General features: G+C 42.4%; 1 long non-coding RNA gene across 1 annotated transcript in view; it reads right to left on the minus strand.

Annotated features, from left to right (window-relative positions):
- Positions 1-26437, minus strand: part of LOC119941813 — a 48218-nt gene extending 21781 nt beyond the window's left edge. The window contains exons 1-2 of the long non-coding RNA XR_005455325.1: positions 26355-26437; positions 788-874 (exon numbers count right to left, since the gene is read on the minus strand). This is a non-coding gene — a long non-coding RNA (uncharacterized LOC119941813). The remainder of the gene's footprint in view (positions 1-787; positions 875-26354) is intronic.
- Between the last annotated feature and the right edge of the window lie 230 nt (positions 26438-26667).

Consider the following 26667-nt stretch of genomic DNA (forward strand, 5'->3'; position numbering starts at 1 on the left):
AACTACCCCTCTTTACCACAATGGGATGTTGACAGGGTGGTTAAGGAAATCTGTTAAAGTGCTCTGTGCTCTTTAGTAGAAATGCATCTTACAAATCTGGGTTATCAGTGTTTCAAAGTGGCCTGTTCCTGTCCTGCATGCTAAACTACTACACCAAGAGCCAGGCTATACTTATCAAAGCAATAGGATGGCAGGGGATGTGTGAAAACCTTAAGAACCCAACACTGAGAGCATCTTTCCTTCCTCAGTTGCCAGGGAAGCCATGGTGGGGGAGCCCAGAAGGTGGAGTCAGAACCATCTGTTTCTTTTTACCTGCACCCTACTCTCCTTCCCTGCCCAGTCCATGCCTCCTCAGTCAGTCAGTCAATAATTGTATGTATTGAGAGTTTACTGTGTGCAGAACACTGTACTAATCACTTGGGAGAGTACAATATAACAATTAACAGAGACAGTCCCAGCCCACAGCAAGCATACAGTCTTCACCTGCATACACCTGCTCCAGCCAGGAACTGCAGGGGGTATCATGTAAAATGCCAAAAGAATAGACTGGAGGAAGCAAGAGTGGGACCCTTCAACAAGCACAAAAGTACTAAGCATGGCACCAGCTATTGCCTGAATGACTGAGTTACCACAAAGCAAAATAACTCCAAGCTAAAGACCACCATAACCAGAGTGTTTGTTCTAGAGTTGAAAAGGGTTACTACTCTAAACTGAGGACAGCCCCTCAAATTGGCAGTGAGGTGTCCAAAGGTCCAAAAGAGGCTGAAAAAATGGTGGAATGACTCACCTTTCTTCCTGCACTGAAACCATGAAAAGTCCATTGATGGAGAGTGGTTGTGGATTCCTAGTCATGCAGGGGTGTTGTCATTTACACCTGCAAAACAAATGAGGGGAAAAGTTCAACAAAACCAGGGAGATACCATTCTCTTGGAAAAGCTGATTGAAAAACCGCTGTATGCTGGAGAGGTCTTTCAGTGTTCCAAAGTCTACTGTATCCCTTACTCATTGAACATTAGGCCTAAATTGTGACCTCCTTAAACCAGGAAGAAAATAAACATGAAGATACTGTTGAAAAAGCCCAACAACAACAAAACAAAAAAACTGAATTTGACTTCCCACCTACCTGATACACACTGAGGAAGTAAAACAAACCAGACTTGTTTCCTGAGTCAGATGCCTTTCTTCTTCAAATAAATACCAACATGGCAGAGATTTTACATTTTAAAAAGCATAAAATGATTTGACATCCCATTGCATTGTTCTTTGGCTGCACACCTTTCAACAGGCAGAATGCTTATTTCTTACATCCCTGTGGATTCAAAATGCTGATCTGCTTGTCAACTATAAGATATTTTTATATTGGTTGTCCCTGGGTTCACTCCAATTTCAACATGTTTTGTAAATCAAGCGTGTACTAAATGTAATGTTTCTGTCAGAGAATTTTTGACTAGTTAAAATAATTGGGTGATTTCCAGTTGGTATTATGACCAATATAAAGTACAGTGGAACTTGCTTCATAATGGTGTATTAATGTCTAAATTCAGGAATAGAAAACTTCTGTACTTTTGTCTCTCCCATTAGACTGTAAGCTCCTTGACAGTATTAACTGGATCTTCTCCTTTCATTGTAAATTAACTTTTTTGCATGAAGGACACAAATACCCACAGCCTCCGAACCCACTAGAGAGCCTCGCTGCCTCGTCAATATCCCATTTCCCCCACAAAGTATCATCCGACGGTCTCATTCCCATCCTGCCTTGCTCCACTGCAGCAGGAAGGACGCTGGTAGCAGCCACCTTGGGAAGGCAGTGGGGCCTTCAATTTGTGGCTCCAGTTGTGACCACTAGACTGTAAGCCATGAGGAACCCAAAATGTCATGCAGCAGCCAAGAAGTAGAGGTGGGATTAGAACCCATATCCTCTGACTCCCAGGGCTGTGCTCTTTCCACTAGGTCATACTGCTTCTCAAAGCTCTGATTACCAAGAGGTAGGCTCAAAAACCAAGACAGACCCCATATAGAACAAACGAATCAGTCCAACAAGAAGCTACTTTTATATGCACAGTATTCAAGGGAGTAGTTTTTATTTTTTTTACGGTAATTGTCAAGCACAAACTATGTGTCAAGCACTGTTCTAAGCACTGGGATAGAAACATGTCAATAGGTTGGACATAGTCCCTGTCCCACATAGGACTCACATTCTAAATATCATTCGTGGTATTTGTTGAGTGCTTACTATGTGCAGAGCACTACACAGAGCTTGGGAGGGTACACTACAACAAAATTAGCAGTCACGTCCCCTGCCCACAACAATCTTACAGTCCAATGGAGGGAGAACAGATACTGAATCCTGATTTTACAGTTGAGGAAACTGAAGCTCAGAGAAGTGAAATGACTTGTCCAAAGTCACATAGTAGGCAAGGGTCAGAGCCAGGTTTAGAAGCCAGGTCCTCTGATTCCCAGACCTATGCCCTTATCACTAGGCCATACGGACATTGTTTTTCTCCAGTTACAATAACACTCAAGGAGAATAGCTGATTAGATAGGAAAGTGAAAACACCATAATCAGTATGGTGGACTTCACCAAAACAGAGGAAAGGAAGGAAAAATGTCAGATAAAATATTTCCTTGGAAATGAAGGCCCTCAAGCTGATGGTCACCGGATTCATCAATGGGAGAAATGCCTTTGCTCAGCCATAGGCCGAAGTGGTCTGAAAGAGGAAATGCTAAGATGGGAGATATAAGGAACTAGGGTGGCTTAGGGACCAATTCCTAAAGATTTAGATCTGGTGGAATAAGGGAGACCATGGAATTGATAGCAATCTCCAGCGACGCCCACAGAGTTCAAACCCACACTAATGTCGAATGACTTCCTCCATCTGAATTCCCTGCCTGGGTAGGTGACAGAAAGCAGGGTTCCTCATGAACTGTTTTCTTGCTCTCCAACTCTTCCATGTGTCAATCAGCCCTTCAGCCTCCTTGGAGTCCATTTGGCAAAGAGGCGATGCACTAGCCAACTTGCACAACAAATCTTGGTCTCCTAGCAGGAAATGGTTATGCTGCCCCATATGTCACAAAAACTTATTTGAATATCACAGCATTAAGGAGGCCAGAGATGGGATTTCAGACTCATAAACCACTGATGCCTTCATGTACTCCACACACATTCACGTGTTGATAATGCTGATATTTCATTTTGTTTTCCTGGACCTGCCCTGATCAAGCTGGCTTGGGACCAAATGGCCCTCCAGAGATGGGCGGGCTAGCTGATGTGCCAACAGCCATTCTCCTCCCAGAATTCTCTTCCCTGTCAGCCCATGGCTAGTTTATGAGGCTGCCACCTCAAGTGCCGATATATGTTTGAAGGGCCCTTCCCAGACTTGGATCACTTGCTCCATTACCCAGGGGAAGTCCAAATAGGCCTCAGAGGTCACTCTATATCTGGCCAAGGGCAGTTCCTCATAATGACGTCCGAGATTACTAATTTCCATACCTGTAGCTGCACTGGCTGAAGCCAGAGTGAAGGGAATGCCGATGTCTTTAACAGCTGCATTTCCATAAACTATGGGGTTGAAAACCTGGAATTAACAGTCAAGATCCAAATGACAATGAGAAGCAGCACGGCCTAGTGGAAAGACCTCAAGTTTGGGAGTCAGAGGACCTGAGTTCTAATCCGGGCTCAGACACTTGTTTGCTATGTAATATCAGACAAGTCATAATTTCTCTGTTCCTGTTTCCTCATCTATAAAATGGGGATTAAATCCTACCTCTTCCTATTTATACTTTGAGTCCACATAGGACAGGGCTCTGTCCAATCAGATTATTTTGTATCTATCCCCAGCACTTAGGACAGTTCATATCACAGAGTAAGTGCTTATCACGTATCAAAACAAGAAACTCCTGAGAGAGGAACTAGAAGGAGAGACAGAAGCCAAGGCCAATGCCTGGGATCCTTTTGCCAATTGTCCTGGGGATATGTCACAAGGATATCAAAATAATTTGGCCTAAGTCTCCAAGGAAGGAGTATGACAGATCTTAGAGTTGTCACACCTCTCCGAACCCCATGATTTAGCCATCAAATGTGGTGGAAACCAGGCAGGAGTTCAAAGCCAGGAATCTGAGCAGTGTCAAATGACTTCTATTGTTCATCTGTCCACCAATGACACTGATTCAACTCCATTCATGGGAAAATCTAGGAGAAGTTTCCTGCAGAGTCAAAAGGAATTGCTTAGATCAGGAATTGTTATCTATCATCAAATATTGTGGGGCCAACTTCCAAGGGATTTCTGGGTTTGGGGGTAGGGCTGGAGGGAGGTGGATCTCCATTAGGAAAGCTTGCTTTCCCTGCAAGTAGAGAATAAAGAGGGATTTGGGGGGCTTTGAAGACAGAAAGTCAGTGTTTAGTTGAGAGGAGACCTATTATAATACTGTTTAAATCACTCACTGTACTCAAATAACCTGCTTCAATCAATCAATCAATCAATTGTATTTATTGAGCACTTACTGTGTGCAAAGCACTGTACTAAGCGCTTGGGAAGTACAAGTTGGCAACATATAGACACAGTCCCTACCCAACAGTGGGCTCACAGTCTAAAAAAGAGTGGGCTCACAGTCTAAAAGAGTGGGCTCACAGTCTAAAAGACTGCTCCCTAGCCACTATAAAAAGCTAGAGCACAGTTATCACCAAGCCTCTCTCCTCAATGTGCAAATTCAAATATTGATCTTGACTCCCTTTTTTAGAAGGCTGGAGGGGATTGAACTGATGAACTAATTGAACTGTCTCAGTTCTGCATATAGAGGCTGCTGCAGATACCCCATCAACTGATTCACACAGGGGACAGAATCATTCTGCCTTTCTCAAGGGCAAAAGACCAATGGAGGGGAGAAAAGGGTGGCTTCTAAACCTGGCTCTGACCCTTGCCTACTATGTGACTTTGAACAAGTCATTTCACTTCTCTGGGCTTCTGTTTCCTCAACTGTAAAATCAGGATTCAATATCTGTTCTCCCTCCACTGGATTGTAAGATTGTTGTGGGCAGGGAACGTGTCTGCTAATTTTGTTGTAGTGTACCCTCCTAAGCCCTTAGTACAGTGCTCTGCACATAGTAAGCACTCAACAAATACCACCGATGATATTTAGAATGTGAGTCTTATGTGGGACAGGGACTATGTCCAACCTATTGACATGTTTCTATCTCAGTGCTTAGAACAGTGCTTGACACACAGTTCCTGCTAGACAATTACCGTAAAAAGAATAAAAATAAAAACTACTCCCTTGCATACTGTGCATATAAAAGTAGCTTCTTGTTGGACTGATTCATTTGTTCTATATGGGGTCTGTCTCGGTTTTTGAGCCTACCTCTTGGTAATCAGAGCTTTGAGAAGCAGCATGGCCTAGTGGAAAGAGCACAGCCCTGGGAGTCAGAGGACATGGGCCACCATCATTATTATTCACCCTCTAGGAGGGTGGGAGAAAGGCATTTTGAAAGGGCAAACCCTCTACCCACCTTTTCTCCCACCCTCCTAGAGGGTGAATAATAATGATGATATTTGTTAAGCACTTACTATGTGCCAAGCGCTGTTCTAAGCTCTGGTGTCGATACAAGGTAATCAGGTTGTCCCACGTTGGGCTCACGGTCTTAATCCCCATTTTACAGATGAGGGGACTGAGGCACAGAGAAGTTAAGTGACTTGCCCAAAGTCACACAGCTGATAAGTGGTGGAGCCAGGATTAGAACCCACGACCTCTGACTCCCAAGCCCGGGCTCTTTCCACTAAGCCACGCTGCTCCTGTGAATGATTCCAGCCTGGTTGAACTCTTTTTGTAGCTCCTGGGCCAGGCTCCAGCAGTAGACCAATCGTAGAGGAGAACAGGCTATGAGCCCCGTGAGGGACAGGAACAATGTCCAAACTCATTATCTTCTATCAACCCTGGTGCTTAGTATGGTACTTGACATGTAATAAGCATTCAACTAATGCCATAATTATTATTAGTGGCATAATGAATAGCGCTTGGGCCTGAGAGTCAGAAGGTCACATATTCTAATCTCAGCTCTGCCAGCTGTCTGCTGTGTGACCTCGGGCAAGTCAATTCTCTTCTCTGTGCCTCAGTTATCTCATCTGTAAAATGGGGATTGAGACTTTGAGCCCACATGGGACAGGGATTGTGTCCAGCTCAATTTGCCTGTATCCACCCTAGGGTTTAGGTCAGTAACTGTCAAATAGTAAATGCTTAACAAATACCGTTATTATTATTATTATTTCAAAGTTCTGCTCCTCTTCCTAGAGTCCCTCTCTTGATTTCCAGAGAACTCTCTGGCTTCCAGACTGAGCCCCCTCCTTCCTCTCCCCCTCCCCATCCCCCCCGCCCTACCTCCTTCCCCTCCCCACAGCACCTGTATATATGTTTGTACAGATTTATTGCTCTATTTATTTTACTTGTACATATTTACTATTCTATTTATTTTATTTTGTTAATGATGTGCAACTAGCTTTGCTTCTGTTTATTCTGATGACTTGACACCTGATCACATGCTTTGTTTTGTTGTCTGTCTCCCCCTTCTAGACTGTGAGCCCGTTGTTGGGTAGGGACCATCTCTATATGTTGCCAACTTGTACTTTCCAAGTGCTTGGTACAGTGCTCTGCACACAGCAAGTGCTTGATAAATACAAATGAATGAATGAATGAAAGAACTCTCTGAACAAGCCCAGGCTGAATCTATATGACATTGGAGATACATGACATAAGGAGCCTGGATGTTGGCACTGAGGTTGAGACCCTTGGAGGTCCTGAGCAAAGGATATGCTAGAGAAGCAGCATGGTGTGTGAGAAGCATCGTGGCATAGTGAATAGGGCCTGGGCATCAGAAGGTCATGGGTTATAATTTCAGCTCCACCACATGTCTGCTGTGTGGTCTTGGGCAAGTCACTTCAATTCTCTGTGCCACAGTTACCTCATCTGTAAAATGGGGATTGAGACTGTGAACCCCACCTGAGACAGGGGCTGTTTCCGACTAGATTTGGTGGTATCCACTACAGCGCTTAGTACAGTGCCTGGCACATAATAAGCACTTAACTTATTTTTTCAGATTTGCAGCTTCATGGAGATTCCTGAGGAAAGGAGAACAAATCAGAATGAAAGTAGTTTGGGAAAAGAGGATAAAAAGGGAAATTAAAGGATCTGAGAGGGTGATAACTCAGATATTCTCTAGTAACATGTCCTGCTTTCTATCCCCTCAAGCAAAGTCTGCTGTCTGTTCTTTAGAGAAGAAAGTCAAGGCGAGATCAATCCCTTCAGCCCATCTCAGTTACGTTTTCAGGAGGAAATAAATGCTTCCGTAGCACTTGTAGAAACCTCCAGTAATCCAGCATTCTACAATCTTTTTTATGGTATTTGTTAAGAATTTACTTTATGCCAAGACACTGTACTAAGAGCAGGGGTAGATACAAGATGATGATGTTGGACACAGTCCATGTCCCACATGGGGCTCAAAGTATTAATCCCCATTTTACAGGTGAGGTAACTGAGGCACAGAGAAGTGACTTGCCAAGGTCACACAGCAGACAAGTGGCAGAGCTGAGATCAGAACCCAGGTCCTTCTGACTGCCAGGCTTGTGCTCTATCCACTAGGCCATGCTGCTTCTCTAAGAAATAAAGCAGGATGTGAAGAAACTGGGTCTGTAGGGTAACATTCCAAGTATCCCCACTCTGCTTCTACCCCTCTAATGCTTAGCAAGATGGTACCTATGAAAAACGTTTCAGAAAAGGAAACCTCAATTCTCTTCTCTTCAACTTACACTCTGTCCTTCCAGAGGGAAGGGAAAGCGGCATATTTGAGTTCCTATTTGCTCTTTGGATATTTTGTTTGGAGAGTCAGATTGCATTTAAGAATCAAATGGAATTGTTAGGAGGATTTAAATGAAAAAGTTTAGAATGGCTAGGGCAGCCAGGCGAATTAGCCCAACATGGGGAAAAAATGATTCTTTGCTAACAAATCAGGGTATGGTTAATCAGCAGAGGCTGTGGACATTTGAACAGCAATGTTTTGGAAGGAATAATTCTATGAACATTTTTGAATCATCATCAAACAGCAATTAAAACTTGGGCCCAAAGTTCAGGTCAGTTTTCTTTTCATCTGGGCCAGTTTCTTCTTTCCTTAAAGCTGATTCCAAAAATCTTACTGCAGTGAAACAGAATGAGAAAACTGAAAAAAAAAATATCACCAGCTGATACCATATGTCCTCTTTTTGTACGGTGCTCCTTTCTGGCCTCTCTTCACCATTAATCAATCATATTTATTGAATGCTTACTGTGTGCAGAACACTGTACTAAGTGCTTGGGAAAGTACAATATAACAGAATTGGTAGACAAGTTTCCTGCCCACAATGACCTTTCAATCTAGAGGGGGAGACAAATGTTAATAGAAATTATGGATAGGCACAGTAGTGCTGTGGGGCTGAAGGAGAGGTGAAAAAAGGGAGGAAATCTAAGTGCAAGGGTGATGCAAAAGGGAATGGGAGAAAAGGAATGAGGGCTCAGTCAGGGAAGGCCTCTTGGAGGAGATGTGCCTTCTATAAGGTTTTGAAGGTGGGGAGAGTAATTTCCACCATTGGTGGAAAACTTATATAATTATTTCTACTTCAAGTGGCTAATCACGGACATTACTCCCCTTGTCTTCTCCCTTGGTCTCTGGTTGCTCCCTTTTCTATTTCATTTGCATATTTTTTTCTTTCATCTAGCAGGAGAAGCACCAACTATGACATTTTTTTTCCTTAAGGGCATTCTGATTAAAGAAAGAATATTCAGAGATGGCTTGGGAACATACAATGAAATAACACGTACATGTATTATAAGACCTTACTGCTCCCACAAGTCAGAGTCCGACGAGCCTATGAATATTCAAAGCCTTTAACCTTAGAGTTCACAATTGATACTGGGCAAACTTGGGAGGCTAAGTTCAGCTAAGGCCAAAAAGTTAGAGAAATGGACTTTTTAATTTTCCTTCTTTCCTCCTTTGCTCTCTTCTTTTCCGAGCTATTTTTTCTCCCACCAGGTCCTAAGCCCAATCCATCGCCAACTGGTATTTATCGGGCATCTGAGTGCAAAGCACTGTATGAAGCACTTGGGGGAGAATGAAAGCAAGATCCACATTTCCTGCCTTCAAGAAATCAATCAATGGTATTTATTTGGCACTTATTGTAGGCTCCTTTTGGGCAGGGAATGTGTCTACCAACTCTGTTATAATGTACTCTTCCAAGTGCTCAGAAGAGTACTTACTAATCTAATGGGGGAAATAGGAACTTGAGTCTAGTTTTGATAAAAAGTTGAATATTGCAATTGCTCTAAGTGGCATTACAGTTTGTTCAGCTCCCAAAGGATGCACTAGCCTTCTTGAGTCCATTATCACCTACTGAATCCAGAAATTCCCACCATTCCAACATCCTTTCAGCTTTTCCCTCTACCCTACCTCTGAAGACACTCACACTCTCATTTGTTTTGAATTCATCTTTTTCTTCATGTTTCTACATTTGTGCTGCAATTATTGATTAAATTACGTTGGTAATGTCTACACTTTTAAATTCAAGAATTGTGAAGGAGGGGGCCACCACATGCACTATTCTTGTGGGCTTAGCACTGAAGCAGTGGTAGTGGTAGAGGCAAATGAGTGGGGATTCAATACGTGTTCCCCCTCCTGCATTCATTGTGAGCCTCATGTGGGACAGGAACTGGGTCAGATATAATTATCTTGTACCTACCTCCCCCTCACCCCCCAGTATTTTAGAGAAGCAGCGAGGCTTAGTGGAAAGAGCCCGGGCTTGGGAGTCAGAGGACATGGGTTCTAATCTTGGCTCCACCACTTTTCTGCTGTGTGACTTTGGGCAAGTCACTTCACTTCTCTGGGCCTCAATTACCTCATCTGTAAAATGGGGATTAAGACTCTGAGCCCCACATGGGACAACCTGATTACCCTGTATCTACCCCAGTGCTTAGAACATAGTAAGCACTTAATACCATAATAATTATTATTATTAAACACTTAAATACCACATTTATTATTATTATTATTACTGTGAGCAGAAGAAATATTTTAAAGACACAATGAAGAAAAACCTCCGCCATGGTGTAGCAGAGCTGCAGACATTTGGGAGGCAGTATTAACTGTTACCATGTTAATACCATCACTCATCCTATCCTGCCTGGATTACTGCACCAGCCTTCCTGTTAACCTTCCGGCATCCTGCCTCTCCCCACTCCAGTCCAAACTTCACTCTGTTGCCCGGATCATTTTTCCACAAAAATGTGCAGGATGTATCACCCCAAAAAAAACTCCAGGGGTTGCCGATCCACCACAGCATCAAATACTCCTTGGTTTTAAAGCACTCCATTACCTTGCCTCTTCCTTCCTCACCTGGCTTCTCTCCTACAAGCCAGCCAGCACACTTCACTCCTCTAATGCTAACCTTCTCAATGTGCCTAGATGTCACCTATTTCAGTGCCAACCCCTCGCCCACATCCTGCCTCTTGCCTGGAATGCCCTCCCTTCTCAAATTCCACAATTATTCTCTCCCACTTCAAAGCCTTACCGAAGACACATCTCTTTCAGAAGAACTTATCTAAGCACCCCCCTTTCCTCATCTCCCACTCCCTTCTGCATTGCCCTTTGTTCTTCCCACCTCCCAGCCCAACAGCACTTTTATAAATATCTGTAATTTATTTATTTATATTAATGCCCATCTCCCACTTTCAGAATGTTAGCTGGTTGGGAGCAGGGAATGTGTCTATTGTTGTATTGTACTCTCCCAAGCACTTAATACATTTCTCTGCACACAGTAAGCACCCAATAAATACTATTAAGTGAATGGATTAACCTGTTGCATAGAAATCAGAAACGGGGCAACTCTTGATTGTATGTTTTTTCCAAAACTGCTGCTCTGAGAAAGAGAAAGGAAAACGGTACCTGGCACTGCGGGTAATAAATGCAACAATGCACATGATGTAGAAAGGCATATCAGCCACACCTACAAGTAATGATAAAATCTCACTGTCAAAATGACCATCATTTTCAAATTCAAAATACAGTGTTTTATGTTACGTATCCTTCCCCTGTTGGAAACTAAATAAATGCTGCTGAATGGCTTAGATATCATTTGAAAATGAGAGAATTTGAAGCTTAGGGTCATGATTACCAGTCCAGCTTGCAATGTGAATGGATTCAATATACAGTTGAACCAGACACATCTCTCACTGGCAACCCACCTTGACTGGAAGTGACTCAATACTGAACCTACAGCAGCAGTTTTAAAATGGCTTTCACACTAAGAAAGCACACTGAGAACTAAAACCTCCAATCCTGACCAAGTTCAGTGACCTTTCCAGCACCATACACTAGGTTCTCTTTCATAGCACTGTATTCTTGGATTCTCCAAGACCTCCTGGGGAAAATGGCAGGTCAAATAGTTGCCACACCTTCCAACCCTTCCACACTACTCTCTCGGCTGGCCCTTGAGTGAATACCTATCATTTAACAGAACAGAAATGATTGACTTCAAATTAGTCAGAGTTTGAAGAGTAATACTTGTTTTCTTCACTGCCCCTATTGGATTTCCTTATATGCATTATTCCAAGCCAGGTATTTTCTCTGTATATTGTAATTTTCTTACAAGTCCATTAGTAAAGCATGGATGAGGAAACAGTGAAGGAAAGGTTGGAGGAGGTGAACACTGCAAGGGGTGAATGATGGGAGCCAGTGAGCTGGAAAATGGCCATATCGTAGGGAGACTTATGTCGACAGAACAAAAATGGTTTGGTGCAGGCCACCAAAGAAAGAGAATGGGCATTCCACAGTTCCTGTTTTCTCTAAAGATGGAAACCCTTCTGAGCCACTGCAGGTAAATCCCTGAAAAGACCAATATTTCAGGAATGAGCTACACATAGGCAAGTATTTTTTTTAATGGTATTTGTTAAGAGTTTACTATATGCCCAACACTGTTCTAAGTGCCGGGGTAGATAACAGTAAATCTAGTTGGACACAGTCCTTGTTCCACAGTGGGGCTCATAGTCTTAATCCCCATTTTACAGATGAGGGAACTGAGGCACAGAGAAGTGAAGTGACTTGCCCAGAGTCACCCAGCAGACAAGGGGCGGAGCTGGGATTAGAACCCATGACCTCTGACTCCAAGGCCCATGCTCCAGCCACTAGGCCATGCTTTGTCTTTCCTTGGATTGGGTCTGGCTTCAGCCTTTTCATTCTTCTAGGGCAGGGAAAATTGTGCTGCCCCCTCCATCGATAGCATTTATGGAGCATGGATGCTGTGTAGTACACTGTACTACACACCTGGGAGAGTACAAAAGAGTTAATAGGCATGAGTAGTAGTAGAATTAGAGGCAGCATGGTCTAGTGGATAGAGCACAGGCCTGGGATTCAGAAGGTCATGGATTCTAATCCTGCCTCCACCCCCTTGTCTGCTGTGTGACCTTGGGCAAGTCACTTCACTTCTCTGGGCCTCGGGTACCTCATCTGTAAAATGGATATTGACACTGCGAGCTCCACATGGGACAGGGACTGTGTATGATTCGATTTGATTGTACCTACCCCAACGCTTAGTACAGTGCCTGGCATAGAGTAAACCCTTAATAAATACCACAGTTATTATTATTATGGTGTCTGTCTTCAAGCACTATTATACTCTCCTAAATGCTTATATTGTATTCTCCCAAGCACTTAGAACAGTGCTCGGCACACAGTAGGTGCTGAATAAATATGACTGACTGACTCTAGCAGTTTACAGTCTGGCAGGACTGTAAGTCCCCTTCTGTTCAGCATGAAACTATGCCACTGCACAGCACAGGCAAGTGCTGGAGTAGATACAAGTGAATCAGGTTAGACACAGTCCCTGTCCCACATGGGGCATTTTGCAGATGAGGTAACTGAGGCATAGAGAAGTTAAGTGACATACTCAACAACACAGCAGGAAATTGGCAGTGGGAGAAATGGGAAAAGAACACAACAGGAAAGTAGCATAAATATAACAGGGTGAAATAAATAATTGGGCAAACAAAGAAATATAAGAACTAGGGGCCCCAGGTGGAATGGAGACTTGGGTCTGACCTGATCATCTTCTATCTAACCCAGCACTTAGTACAGTGCTTGACACTTAGGAAGAACTTATATAACACATTTATTACAATAAGAACTGATGGTAGGAATTAAATACATAAACATTAACGGTAGCTGTCAGGTTAACACAACTAAGCTGTGGTGAATTATAGAGGGAAGACTTCCAGGAGGTGATGAGGTTTCCAAAGGGCTCTGAATATGGGGAGAGCTGTGATCTGGTTGATTTAGAGAGAGAGAGATAAGGGCCAGGCTAGGGAATAATGCTAGTGAGGGGTTGTAGGTGGAATTGTTGAGAGCCAAGGATGGTTAGAAGGAGTTTGGGTGAAGCAAATCAAGAGTGGGAAATTAGCAGGTGAGGGGAGTCTATATTTAAGATGGGGAGAACTCCAAAGCTAACTGTGAGCAGTTTTTGCATGATGGAGGGGAACTGGTAGTCACTGGAGGTTTTAAGCATGCTGTGTGTCAAGAGATGTCTGAAGATGATGATCTGGATACCATCTACAGCACTTCCGCAAGTGCTGCAAACAGCAGGCACTCAATGACTCAATCCTCACCTCCCTTCTCTTTCTCCCCTGGAATGTGCCTGTTTCATAGACAAAACTCTCCATCCCATGGCATGAGCAATTCTCTGCTGCGCTATGACATTCCAACTCTCCTCTTTTTTTAAGGTATTTGATATCTTCTGGGGAAGCAGTGTGGCCTAATGGATAGGGCACAGGCCTGGGAGTCAGAAGGATGTGGGTTCTAAACTCAGCTCCACCACTTCATTCATTCATTCGATAGTATTTATTGAGCTCTTACTGTATGCAGAGCACTGTATTAAGTGCTTGGGAAGTCCAATATAACAATAAAAAGTGACAATCCCTGCCCACAGTGAGTGCACAGTATACCATTGTTATTATTATTTATTAAGCACTTACTATGGGCCAGGCACTGTTCTAAGAGCTGGGGTAGATACAAGATCATCAGGTTTGACAAAGTCACTGTCGCACATCGGGCTCACGGTCTTAATCCCCATTTTATAGATGAGGTAATTGAGGTACAGAGAAGTGAAGTGACTTGTCCAAGGTCATACAGCAGACAAGTGACAAGCTGGGATTAGAACTCAGACCTTTCTGACTCCCAGGGCTGTGTTCTATCCACTAGGCCATGCTTCTCTTCCTATATGATAGTAATGATAACAATGGCATTTATTAAGCACTTACTATGTGCAAAGCACTGTTCTAGGCACTGGGGAGGTTACAAGGTGATCAGGTTGTCCCATGGGGGGCTCACAGTCTTCATCCCCATTTTACAGAGGAGGGAACTGAGTCACAGAGAAGTGAAGTGACTTGCCCAAAGTCACACAGCTGACAAGTGGCGGAGCCAGGATTTGAACCCGTGACCTCTGACTCCAAAGCCCGGGCTCTTTTCACTGAGCCACGCTGCTTCTCTGTTCCTCTATATCACAGAGCACTGTCTCAAGAAAAGCCCTCCCTTGGTACAAGCCTCTCTTTACCACGTCTGACTCTTCCCCTCTAGAGCTTATGGCTCTCAGTGTTTGTAATTATGTGGCACAAAAATTTACCTTTTATTTCCCCCCACCCTGGAATCAGGTTGGGGCAATTAATTCAGCCAAAGCAGGTATGTGAATAAACACATGTATTTTTCACTCCCTTCATTTCAAGCATTTTAGTAATAATAATGGCATCTATTAAGCATTTATTTTGTGCCAAGCACTGTTCTAAGCACTGGGGTAGATACAAGGAAATCACGTTGTCCCACGTGGGGCTTACAGTCTTAATCCCCATTTTCCAGGTGAGGTATCGGAGGCAAAGAGAAGTGAAGTGACTTGCTCAAGGTCACACAGCAGACAAGTGGCAGAGCTGGGATTAGAACCCATGACCTCTGACTCTCAAGCCTGGGCTCTTTATGCTATGTCCACTAGTACAGTGCTCTGCACACAGAAGCACCCAATAAATTGGTTGATTCAAAGATGACACTGCTGAACATCTTACATATAGACTCCTCTCACTAGCTAATTTCCCCCTCTAGACTGTGACCTTGTTGTGATCAGGGAATGTGTCTGTTGTTTTGTACTCTCCCAAGCTCTTAGTACAGTGCTCTGCACACAGTAAACCCTTAATAAGTGATTGAATGAATGAATGCTAAATGTGAGAGCTTAGCATTGAATACAAGTATGTAGGATCCTCACACACCCTCTTATTGCCTTCAGGAGGGCTCTGAACTAAAGATCCTTTCACTAGAGAATGGGAATTAACTGTTGCCCACCAAACAGTAGCATCTGTTAATAACAATAATGATGATGGCATTTGTTAAGCACTTACTATGTGCAAAGCACTGTTCTAAGTGCAGGGGTGGATACAAGGTGATCAGGTTGTCCCACGAGGACTCAATCTTAATCCCCATTTTACAGATAAGGTAACCAAGGAACAGGGAATATTTATTGAACACATTGTGTGCAGAGCAATATACTAGGCTCCTGGGAGAGTACAGTAGAGCTAGAAGACAGTACAGTGCTCTGCACACAGTTAAGTGCTCACAAATTATAATTGATTGATCGATTGAAGATCCAATCTCTACTCTAGACTGTATTCTCATTGTGGGCAGGAAATGTGTTTATTAACTCTGTTATATTGTACTCTCCCAAATGCTTAGTAAAGTGTTCAGCACTCAGTAAGTGTTCGATAAATATGATTGACTGACAGTCATCTGGGCAGCCAGACATGAAATGATTTACATGTGGAAGAAGAGAGAAGAAAATGAGTGGGGAGTTGAGTGAGTGCTGACATAGTAAGGTAGGGAAGTCTATGGACAGAAGTGCTGTGAGTAGGTATCCTCACAGTCTAGAGGGGGAGAGTTCTTAGTGTGTCAACTCCAAAGTGTAGCACAATGCTCAGCACCTAGTAGGGCTTACCTAATAGATGCCCTAAGGAGGACCCTACATATAAGTGTATTTATTGAACATATGATATGAAAGCAACTCTATAATCTACCAGTTAATCATCAATGGTACTTATTGAAGATTTACTTCATGCACAGCACTGTACTGTGCAGCTGATTGACTCAATGTCTGCCCTCAAGGAATTTACAGCCTAGCGCCTATGGCTTCAGCAACCTAGTAGGACGATTTCCAAAAGAAAAAAGCATCCAGCTAAAACGCCTCTCCCCCAGTTGATGAAAGCTAAACAGCATGGATGACCAACCCATGTGCTGGCTACTGGGGACATTTATAAATCTCTAAGAAAAAGAGAGCTGTGTATCCAGACAGGCCCCCAAAACATCTTTTTGAATACAGAGGAAGAGTGGAAAATTGATAGGAGCTGGGAAGTGGCACTGTTCCTTCTTCACAGACCTGCCAGAGGGAGGCTAGGCCCCAGTGTGATAAATGAAAAATGCAGACACTAATAATTTGGTTAAGGGACTTTCTGCCCAGTGCCATTTCGCTGATGAATGGTGCTTCCTCACCACCACAGGAGAGAGGTTCACAGGATGTGCATTCACCTACTGACAGCAATAATCAGATCTGCCAGAAGAAGAGTACTGTTCCAGAACAGGTAGCAATGCCCCTGTTTGGGGTTATAGTAACTTTAGATGAAGCAGCTCATTAACACAGGGGATATGGCTTTATTGAAAAGAGAAAATAAAATAAAACGAGAGTATGGATTGTAACCAAGCTTTATCCATTAAGAGCGTAATGAAAGTCACATCTGAAACACACTGTATTAAGTCTCTCCTGCTTGATAAGCTATTTCTGCTATCTTTGGCTGGTTTTAATATCCTCCCAAACAGGAAGATTAATTGCTCTCCTGTTTCTTACTTGGTGATCTCATCTCAAAACAGGATTAGCTTTTGTGTGCTCTGTCAACAGAGATTGCCCCTCTGTCACTGGCATTTCCCTGATGTATCCTTACACTCTGTTGCTTCCCCTGTAGGCAAATATATTTTAATGTCAATTCCCCTCACTTGATTGTAAGCTTCTTGAGGACAGCGATCATGTCTACCAACTCCATTGCAGTGTACTCTCCCAAGTGCTTAGCACACTTCTCTGCACACAGTAAGAGCTCAATAAATAGGACTGATGATGATGATGCCCTGCACAGAGTAAACGCTCAGTAAATACCATAGACAGATTGATCTGCCCCATTAATGCTGAAGAAATCCTTTCATTCAGAAGAGCCTTAAGAGAAAACTTTGCAGGCATTAGTGTGAGCTAACTGATCCAGAGCTTAGAACAGTGCATTGCACATAGTAAGCGCTTAATAAATGCCATTATTATTATTATCATTCACCAATTGTTCCATCCTCAGAATGTTTTCAGAATATAAAAATCATAAGAAAGATATTTTTATTTCCCTCTCCTTGTAATTTTGAAAGTCCAAAAGGGGAAAATGGCTGGTCTAAGGGAAGCCACCGTCCCTTCTCAGTGTCCTCCGTGTTTAGAAGAGTGTGCAAAGGAAAACATTCCTTCCATTTCAATTCAAATGATGGTCCTGAGGCAGTCCCACAGTTAGGCATTACCAACAAGATCCTTTCTGGATTCATAAAGGATTAAGGTCTTTTTTATTAGTTACTGCTCTAGGAAACCTGGGAATGAAACAGAAGCATTGAAAATAGCTGCTCTCCAACATGTGTGTTGGCAAAGAATGTGGGTGTAAATGCCTGAGATGATAGGCCTTTTTACAGGCTGGTGCATACAGGAAGCAACTGAGATCTAGAGGGGCTTATTCATTCATTCAATCATATTTATTGAGTGCTTACTATGTGCAGAGCACCTGTACTAAGTGCTTGGGAAGTACAAGTCAGCAACATATAGAGACGGTCCCTACCCAACAAGGGGCAAGACGAGTGGCGAATGCCTGGGAGGTGGAGGTTTAGGATTTGGAGTTCAATTTTAAAGTACAAGGTTTATGCAACAGAGGCATGCAGCCTTTTCACGAAACCAGGAGATGAGCAGAAAGTTACTCGATCAAGAGAAAAATGAAACATCATAGAAGCATACAGATAAAGGAAATGTTTACCCAGTATGCTTGAGAGGCAGCTAGGCTGGTGGAAAGAACATAAGACTGGGAGTGAGAAAGCATCATTTCTTGTCTATGCATTTGGACCAGTTACCTCTGGATATTTGATGTCCATGCATTTGGTTCAGTGACCTATGGACATTTGATATTGACACCAACCCCAACCCCACAGCATTTACATTCCTATGTCTCTCAATTATATATTATAAATTACTGATTCATTCATATCGGCATACGTCTACTCCTTATACTGTTACCTCATTATGGGCTGGTAATATATCTGCTAATTCTGCAATATTGTACTTAGTACAGTACAGTGCTCTGCACATAGTAAGTGCTCAATACCACTGATTGATTGATTCTTGGCCTGCTATGCCACTGGCCTGCCGTGAACTTGGATAATTTATTTAACCTTTTGGGCCTCAATTTTCCCTTTAAAATGGGGATAAGAAGCCTGCTTCTCCCTTCTTAGATTATGAGCCCTTTGTGAGACAGGGGCAGTTTATATTCTGACTGGGCAGGGAATGTTTCAGTTATATTGTTGTGTGGTATTCTTCCAAGTACGCAGTCCAGTCCTCTGCACACAGTACGTGCTCATAAATATGAATGATGGTTAGATTATCTTTATTTACCAAAGCTCTTAATGCAGTGCTTCACCACAGAATAATCACTTAGAAATACTATAATCCTCATCCTTATCATTATGACTATTCTCCTGCTGTGAATAAACTTCCCTTTGGAATATAAGTTCCTTGTAGACAAGAATGTGTCACTTCTTTATTCTGGTTCTACTACAGATGATTAAATCATCTATCTACTGGGAAAAATTAATTTTGGGGACACAATCTAAAAATAGAGAGGAGATCCTAGAGCTATTAGCCAACTTCTTTGTAAAAATCATAAATAATTCTGGGCTTTCTAGCCTCCAGTAAGGTCAGAATGTGAATTCTGCACAAAACCTGCTGCCTTAAATATATCCATTACACTTTTCTTTTGCCTCAACCACCACAGTGCAATTTTACATTTATTAGCTGTGCTGTAATAAAGTAGCAGTTTGACAAGAGGAACACCTTCGAGTTGTTTTTAGAGGCTCAGCTGCTATGAAATCATCTCTAGCTACCATCTGTTGGTTCGATTCTCAGCCAGGCACAGTTTGAGAGGCAGTTAGCTGCCTGAAATATTACATCAGATGAAGTTTGAACTTGTCTCCTGAAAGATCCCTCACTTTGCTTCCTTTCCCTTACCTTTACAAAGAGTTTCATGGTATCAATCATAGTTATTCAGCTCTTACTGCACGCAGAGCACTGTATTAAGTGTTGAGGTAGATACAAGCTAATCAGGTTGGACACAATCCCTGACCCACATGGGGACAGTCTTAATCCCCATTTTCAATTGAGGTAACTGAGGTAACTGAGGTAACTGAGGCACATAGGAGTGAAATGACTTACCCATGGTCACACAGCAAACAAGTGGGAAAACTAGGATTAAAATCCAGGTCCTTCTGACTTTCAGGCCTCTGCTCTTTCCTCTGGGCCGCACTGTAGGGATGACTGCATTCTCACATTTCTTGTGTTTACTGTTAGTGCTAATAATAATAATATTAAGTTTTTCTGATGTCTGTCTCCCACTCTGTACTTATTGTGAGTAGGCCTTGTGTTTACCAACACTACTGCAGTGTACTTTCCCAAGCCCTTAGGACAGTTTTCTGCATATACTAAGCTCTCAAATATCACTGACTAATGTATATTACAAATAATAATAAAAGAGGAAATGTGATCAAATGCCATCCTGTTAACCATTTTTCCTCCTTCCTATCTGGAAATTTTAGTGTCCATCTCCACTGTTAGATTGTAAGCTTCATGAGGGCAAAGATCAGGTCAATTAATTCATTCAACCTTAGTTATTAAGTGCTTACTGTGTGCAGAGCACTGTACTAAGTGCTTAATGCTTTTGCACTCTTCAAAATGCTTAGTACAGTGCTTTGCACACAGAGCATGCTCAATAAATGCTATTAATTGATTTACTAAAACAACTTTCAATTCCACAACATATATGCTATTCAGACACACAAAGCAATTCTGCTAACCTTGGATAGAGAATGGATATTTGTTAAATCACTGGATGATGGAAAAACAGTTGCTAAGAGGTTTTAAAAAGTCATTACAGAGTGAAGCCAAATTTCCCTAACTTCTGCCTTACTAGATGTCCCTGAACTGGAGAGGAAGAAATTTCCACTATACTGTTAGCTAGAGGCTAGTCTATAGACCAGACGAGTTCTTTGTTTATGTGAAAGTTCACTGAGAGTGCCAAGGAAACACTAAAAACTATAGGAGATAGAAGAAATCTACTAGGATTGTAATTTCCTTGATTGCAGAGATCATATTTACTGAATCTATTGTACTCTCCTACTAGCTTAGTTCAGGGCTATGCACAGAGTAAATGCTCACCCAATATCACTGACTGATAATAATAATAATAATAATAATAATAATGATGATGATGGTATTTGTTAAGCACTTACTATGTGCAAAGCACTGTTCTAAGCGCTGGGGGGCTACAAGGTGATCAGGTTGTCCCACGTGGGGCTCACAGTCTTAATCCCCATTTTACAGATGATGGAACTGAGGCACAGAGAAGTGAAGTGCCTTGCCCAAAGTCACACAGCTGACAATTGGGGGAGCCGGGATTTGAACCCATGACCTCTGACTCCAAAGCCCGTGCTCTTTCCACTAAGCCACGCTGACTGATGGCAATAACAGAAAAGGATTCATTCATCATTCATTCAATCATATTTATTGAATGTTTACTGTGTGCAGAGCACTGCACTAAGTGCTTGGAAAGTACAATTCAGCAAAAAATAGAGACAATCCCTGCCCACAATGAAAACACAGTCTAGAAGAGAGGAGACAGGCATTAAAACAAGTAAACAGGCAGGAAGACTAGGAGTGGGTTAACACATGCAAAGTAGTCTTTTTCACTGGTCCCTTGAAGTCAACTCCACTGTCAGGGTATCAAGTGCCAAGGTGATTGAAAACCTTCCATACCATGGGTCTAGAATAAATCACTTCCATTCCTACCCCATTTGGATGAGATTGAATCTCTGAGATTCATCAGGGTTTGAGTATCAGATATTTGGGGACAGATAATTTTTAAGAATTTTTCAAAGTTTTGTTTTTCCAACGGCATGCAAAAATCACAGTATCTTTCTTGTGTTCTGATTTCTATGGGGAGGAGAGGGGCGAGAAAGGAGGAAATGCAATTTTTAATATAAGATTTCTGCTAGCTCTGGGTTCTGAATTTCACTTTCCATCTGATTTATATGATGTTTGGGAGTCTCTCAGCAAGCCTGACTTGAATTAGCCCCTCTCCAGAGTCTCAGGCCTAGTTCTGGAATCAAAATGGGCACCAACTGTTGGGATCAGATGCCAGGAGGCCTCTGCTTAGAGAAACTCTTGGAAAGGGCCAGGCTTTCCAACTGGGCCTTAAAATCAAGTCTTACATGAAAAACCAGTCTAGGCAAGGCATTTGATTACGGCATCATGGTCCAATCACAAAAACTTTATGGCAGAAAATCTACATGAAGGAATTATCAATTGATCAGTGATACTATTTGAACACTCAGCTGTGTGCAGAATGCTGAACTTAGCACTTGGTTATGTACACTATAAATGGTAGACAAGATTCCCAACCTCAATGATCTTGCAATCTAGTGGCATAGTGTTTTAGGGTTCTGATTCCAGCTCTGCCACTAGCCTGCTGTGTGAACTTGGGCAAGTCACTTACCTTCTCTGTGTCTCAGTTTCATCATCTGTAAAACAGGCATCCAATACCAGCTCTCCCTTCTATTCAAACTGTGCACCCCATGTGGGGCAGGGATTGTGTCCAACCTGATTATCGTGTATCTGCCCAGAGCACAGTACAGTGTTTAGCCCATAGTGTTTAACAAATACATTTATAATAGTGCTAAATTATAGTGCCAATAGGGTACTCAGTGCCATTTGCACTCTCTCATCCTGCCAATCATGTTACCACTGGGACAGTGGATGCAAGAAGTAATGGACGCCCATAATTTTACCTTCAAGGCCCAATTTGGGCTGAAGAGAAAAATATCCAGAGGGATGTCTGCTGAGGGAATGCTGTAAGTAATGAAGGACCAAGTATCCACTGAGGGATTGTTACAGGGTTAACAGTCAGCAGGAATCTTAAAAAGAACTGGCTCTAGCAGGTGATCAAAGTCACAGTAGCCACTGGGGCAGTTACTTCAGCAACTGCCTCCTAATCTTTGGTGTTAGAGTGGACAAGGGGTGCACCATTGAGGAGATGGTTTGGTTTAGGAATGTTCTGTCATTAGTGGTAATTTCAGAAAACACAAGGTAACCCTACTTCCGATTTCTTCCAATCCCCTCCCTGCCTCCGTCAATCAACTACTTTGTTTGGAGTTCTAGACCTGAAGAACCTAGATGAGATAAACTCCTTATAATTATTACTATTATCAGTAGTAGTAGTATATTTAAGTGCTTACTATGTGTCAAGTACTGTTCCAAGCACTGGGATAAACACAAATTAATCTGGTCAGATCCCATCCTTGTCCCACATGAGGTTCACAGTCTAAAAAGCAATAGGGCAAATAGACATTTACAGATGCAGCAATTGAGGCCCAGAAAGTTTAAGGGACTTGCCCAAGGTCACAGCAGGCAACAGGCAGATCTTTGATTAGAACCTAGGTCCTCTGACTCCCAAGTTACACTCTTTCCACTTGGCCATGCTGTTCCTGGAGGGCAGGGTTGTTTACCAACTTTATTGCATTCTCCTAAGTGCTTAGCACCGTGCTCTGCACATAATGAGCATTCAATTGAAACCATTGTTTGATTGATTGGTATCCACTTTCCCAAGCTGGGGTCATCATCCACTGATCACTAAAAGGCATCCAATTTCCCTAAATGGTGTGAAATTTTAGAGTCTGGCAGTTCCATCTCACTCCCAGCTCTGATTCTAGGGTCCCACTAAAGTGGTGCCAGAGATACTGATCATTTCAGGGGAGTGGTGTCTAAGGGATGGAAATTTTAAAATAAATTCTGGCAGAGAGAGGGATATGGGGGAATTCAAGTGTGTAATACACAGCAAATGCTCAGTAAATTGATTGATGGAATTGATTGGGAAGCAGCAGAGCCTAGTGGGAAGAACATGGGCCCAGGAGTCTGAGGACCTGAGTTTTGATTCCAGCTCTGCCACATGTCTGTTGTGTGACTGAGCAAGTTGCTTCACTTCTCTGTGCCTCAGCTATCTCATATGTAAAATGGGCATTAAGACTGAGAGTCCCATGTGGACTCTCATTGTAAGGTATCCAATCTGATTAGTTTGTCTCTAATCCAGGCCATACTATGTGCCGGGCGCTGTAGTAAGTACTTAAATACCTAAACACACAAACACACACACAAAAAAAATATAGCAGGGGGATGAAAACAGAGAAGCAGCGTGGCTCAGTGGAAAGAGCATGGGCTTTGGAGTCAGAGGTCATGGGTTCAAATCCCAACTCCACCAATTGTCAGCTGTGTGACTTTGGGCAAGTCACTTAACTTCTCTGTGCCTCAGTTACCTCATCTGTAAAATGGGGATGAAGACTATGAGCCCCCATGGGACAACCTGATCACCTTGTAACATCCCCAGCGCTTAGAACAGTTCTTTGCACATAGTAAGCACTTAATAAATGCCATCATTATTATTATTATGAAAACTCCCTCCAGGCCCCGGTACAATATTTGTTCAGATAATAATAATGGTATTTGTTAAGCACTTCCTATGTGCAAAGCACTGTTCTAAGTGCTGGGGGGAATACAAGGTGATCAGATGATTTCTGCCCAGTGCCAAACTCACCCTCAGTGTGCTTTCTCACCACCTTGATTGAATTATTTCAGGTTCCTACACTCCTACGTGTACAGGATGCTTTGGTGGATTTACCTGCCCTGGGAGGACAGGGAAAAGAATAGTCTCTCAAAAAGCAAGAAGGGATTTGTAACTTACCATAGAAAATATAATACAGTCAGGAATCATATGTGAACTGTGACATGCAGCCCAAGTGACTTGAGGAAATGTTATGTGGCCTGAAGGTAAATAAACAGATGGTTGTTGTCTTGAAAGCTCATATTAATCCTGATTCTTCTAACTAGAATGTTAATCAGAGAATGAGCATTGCATAATTAAGATGAGTCCTCTAATACAAATCCATTTCCTTTTGTTTAGTTCTCAGCAGCCATGGAAAACCACTGGTTAGCACCCACCTCAAAATCTCTTCAAAGACTTGAAATCAGATAGTCACTGACCTTAGAGGTCTCTTCTCTGGGCCAAACAACCCAGATTCTTTCACCTCCCCTTCCAGGAACTCTAGTCTACCTTTAGTAATCATTTTTTATGGTATTTGTTAAGCGCTTACAATGTGTGAAACAGTTTCAAATTCTGTTTTAAGCCAGGGAAGATACACGTTAATCAGGTTGAACAAAGTCCCTGTCCTACTTGGGGTTCACAAGCTCTTTGCTCTTCTTCAATTTCTCTATTTTTTTTTTCCAAGTGAAGTAGCATAGTTCTGGAATAAAGGTCTAATTAATGTACAGCACAGTGAAATGATTACACCTGACTCTAGCTTGCCAATCTCCTGAAAATACAGGACATTGCAATTCCTAGTCAACAGACTACAGCCAGGTGATTTTTCTGCCTAATCTGTGCCTAGCTGATCTTCCCTGTTCCTATTTATTGCACTTGTTTTTCATCCCTCAGTGTGGAGTTCTTTTTTACACTTGTCCATCCCAAATTTCATTGTTGTTTTATTGGCCAATTTGGGCAATTTGTTTGGGTCATTTTGACTGTCATGGCTTTTATCTAAAGTGGTTTTGACACTTGCCTGCTGTGAGACATTTGAGTATGTCACTTAGCTTCTCTGTGCTTTGGTTTCCTCATCTGTAAAATGGGAAAAAAATGCCTCTTCTTCCTTCTCATAGAATGTGAGACCTATGTGGAACAGCGACTGTGTCCAATCTGATTATCTTGTATCTACCCCTGTGCTTTGTATATAGGAAGGGTTTAATAAATACCATTAGTATTACTACTACCAATAATAATAAGTATTATAAGTATAATAAGCTGTTCATCTAATAATCTCTACAAATGCTATGTTGCTTGTTGGATTCCTTCATCCAGATCAACATTAAAGATGTTGAATTGAACTAGTCCAAGGATAAATCCCCAAAGGACATTTTGACACAACCCCTTACTCGGAAATCTAGCTATAAATGTGACCCTCAAACTCAGCCGTGCACACACCTAATAGGAGTATATCAAGGTTGTACTTCCCCAGGTTATCAACGACCATGTCATGGAAGACATGATCAAAAGCCTTACTATATTCTAGATAGATTTAATCTATTACTACTCCTATGGATACTTTGTCTGTCACCGTATCCTAAAAGGAAATTAAATTTGTCTGGCACAATGTGCTCCTCACAGAGTCACGTTGGTTCCTTCCTAGCGTTACAATCTACACGGAGGTTGCAAATTGATTATTTGATAACTTGCTTTAATATCTTCCCAGGTATCGCTGTCAAGCTGACTGGGTTATAATTATCAGGGTCATCCCTTTTCCCCTGTTAGATGACGCCACAACAGGGATTCCTTTTTAATCCTCAGGGACTTCTCCAGTCCTCTGTACATCCTCACGGTAAAGGCAATGTGGCTTTCTAGTAATATCAGCCCCAGAATGGATGTCACTGAGCCTTCTTGATGTCTAATCCCTCATTTTAATTAAAACACTCTCTAACTGTCTCTACCTCTATTTTAGTTTGTCTCCCTAGCCCTCATCATAAGGGGCCCTTGACCTGTCTGACTGATCATTTGATCTTTTTTGGTAAAGATAGAAGTGAAAAAAAATTAAAAGACTCTGCCTCTCCAGAGTCATCTGTTATCAGCTTCCCCACTTGTCAACTGCGGGCTTAGTATAGAGATTCTCTTTCTCTCCCTATGTCCTAGGTCTTTGTGCTGGTTATGTCTCCTCCGCAGCCTAGTTTTTCTATTCAATGTTCTTACATTACTACTAACAGCACTGACAACTGAGTGTCTACTGTGTGCAAAGCCTGGTTCTAAGCATTCTCACATTCTAACCTCAGCCATTACAGACACTGAGCTCAACTCCTTGAACAATTCCATCAGTGTCATCTACTGACTATACTCACCATTAAATGTCAAGTTTCTTGGGGACCGGGAACATGTGCACAAAATCTGTTGTACTATACTCTCCCAGGTGCTTAGTACAGTGCCCTGCACAAAAAAAAACACAATCAATAAGTACAGGCCTGGGAGTCAGAAGGACCTGGGTTCTAATCCTAGCTCTGTCACTTGTCTGCTGTGTGATCTTGAGCAAGTCACTTCACTGTTCAGTGCCTCAGTTACCTCATCTATAAAATGGGGATTAAGATGGTGAGCCCCCTGTGGGACAGGGACTGTGTCCAACCTGATTTGCTTGTACCCACCCCAGTACCTAGAAGA

Source organism: Tachyglossus aculeatus, chromosome 21 (genome assembly GCF_015852505.1).
Source record: "Tachyglossus aculeatus isolate mTacAcu1 chromosome 21, mTacAcu1.pri, whole genome shotgun sequence".
In the NCBI taxonomy this organism is placed as follows: Eukaryota; Metazoa; Chordata; class Mammalia; order Monotremata; family Tachyglossidae; genus Tachyglossus; species Tachyglossus aculeatus.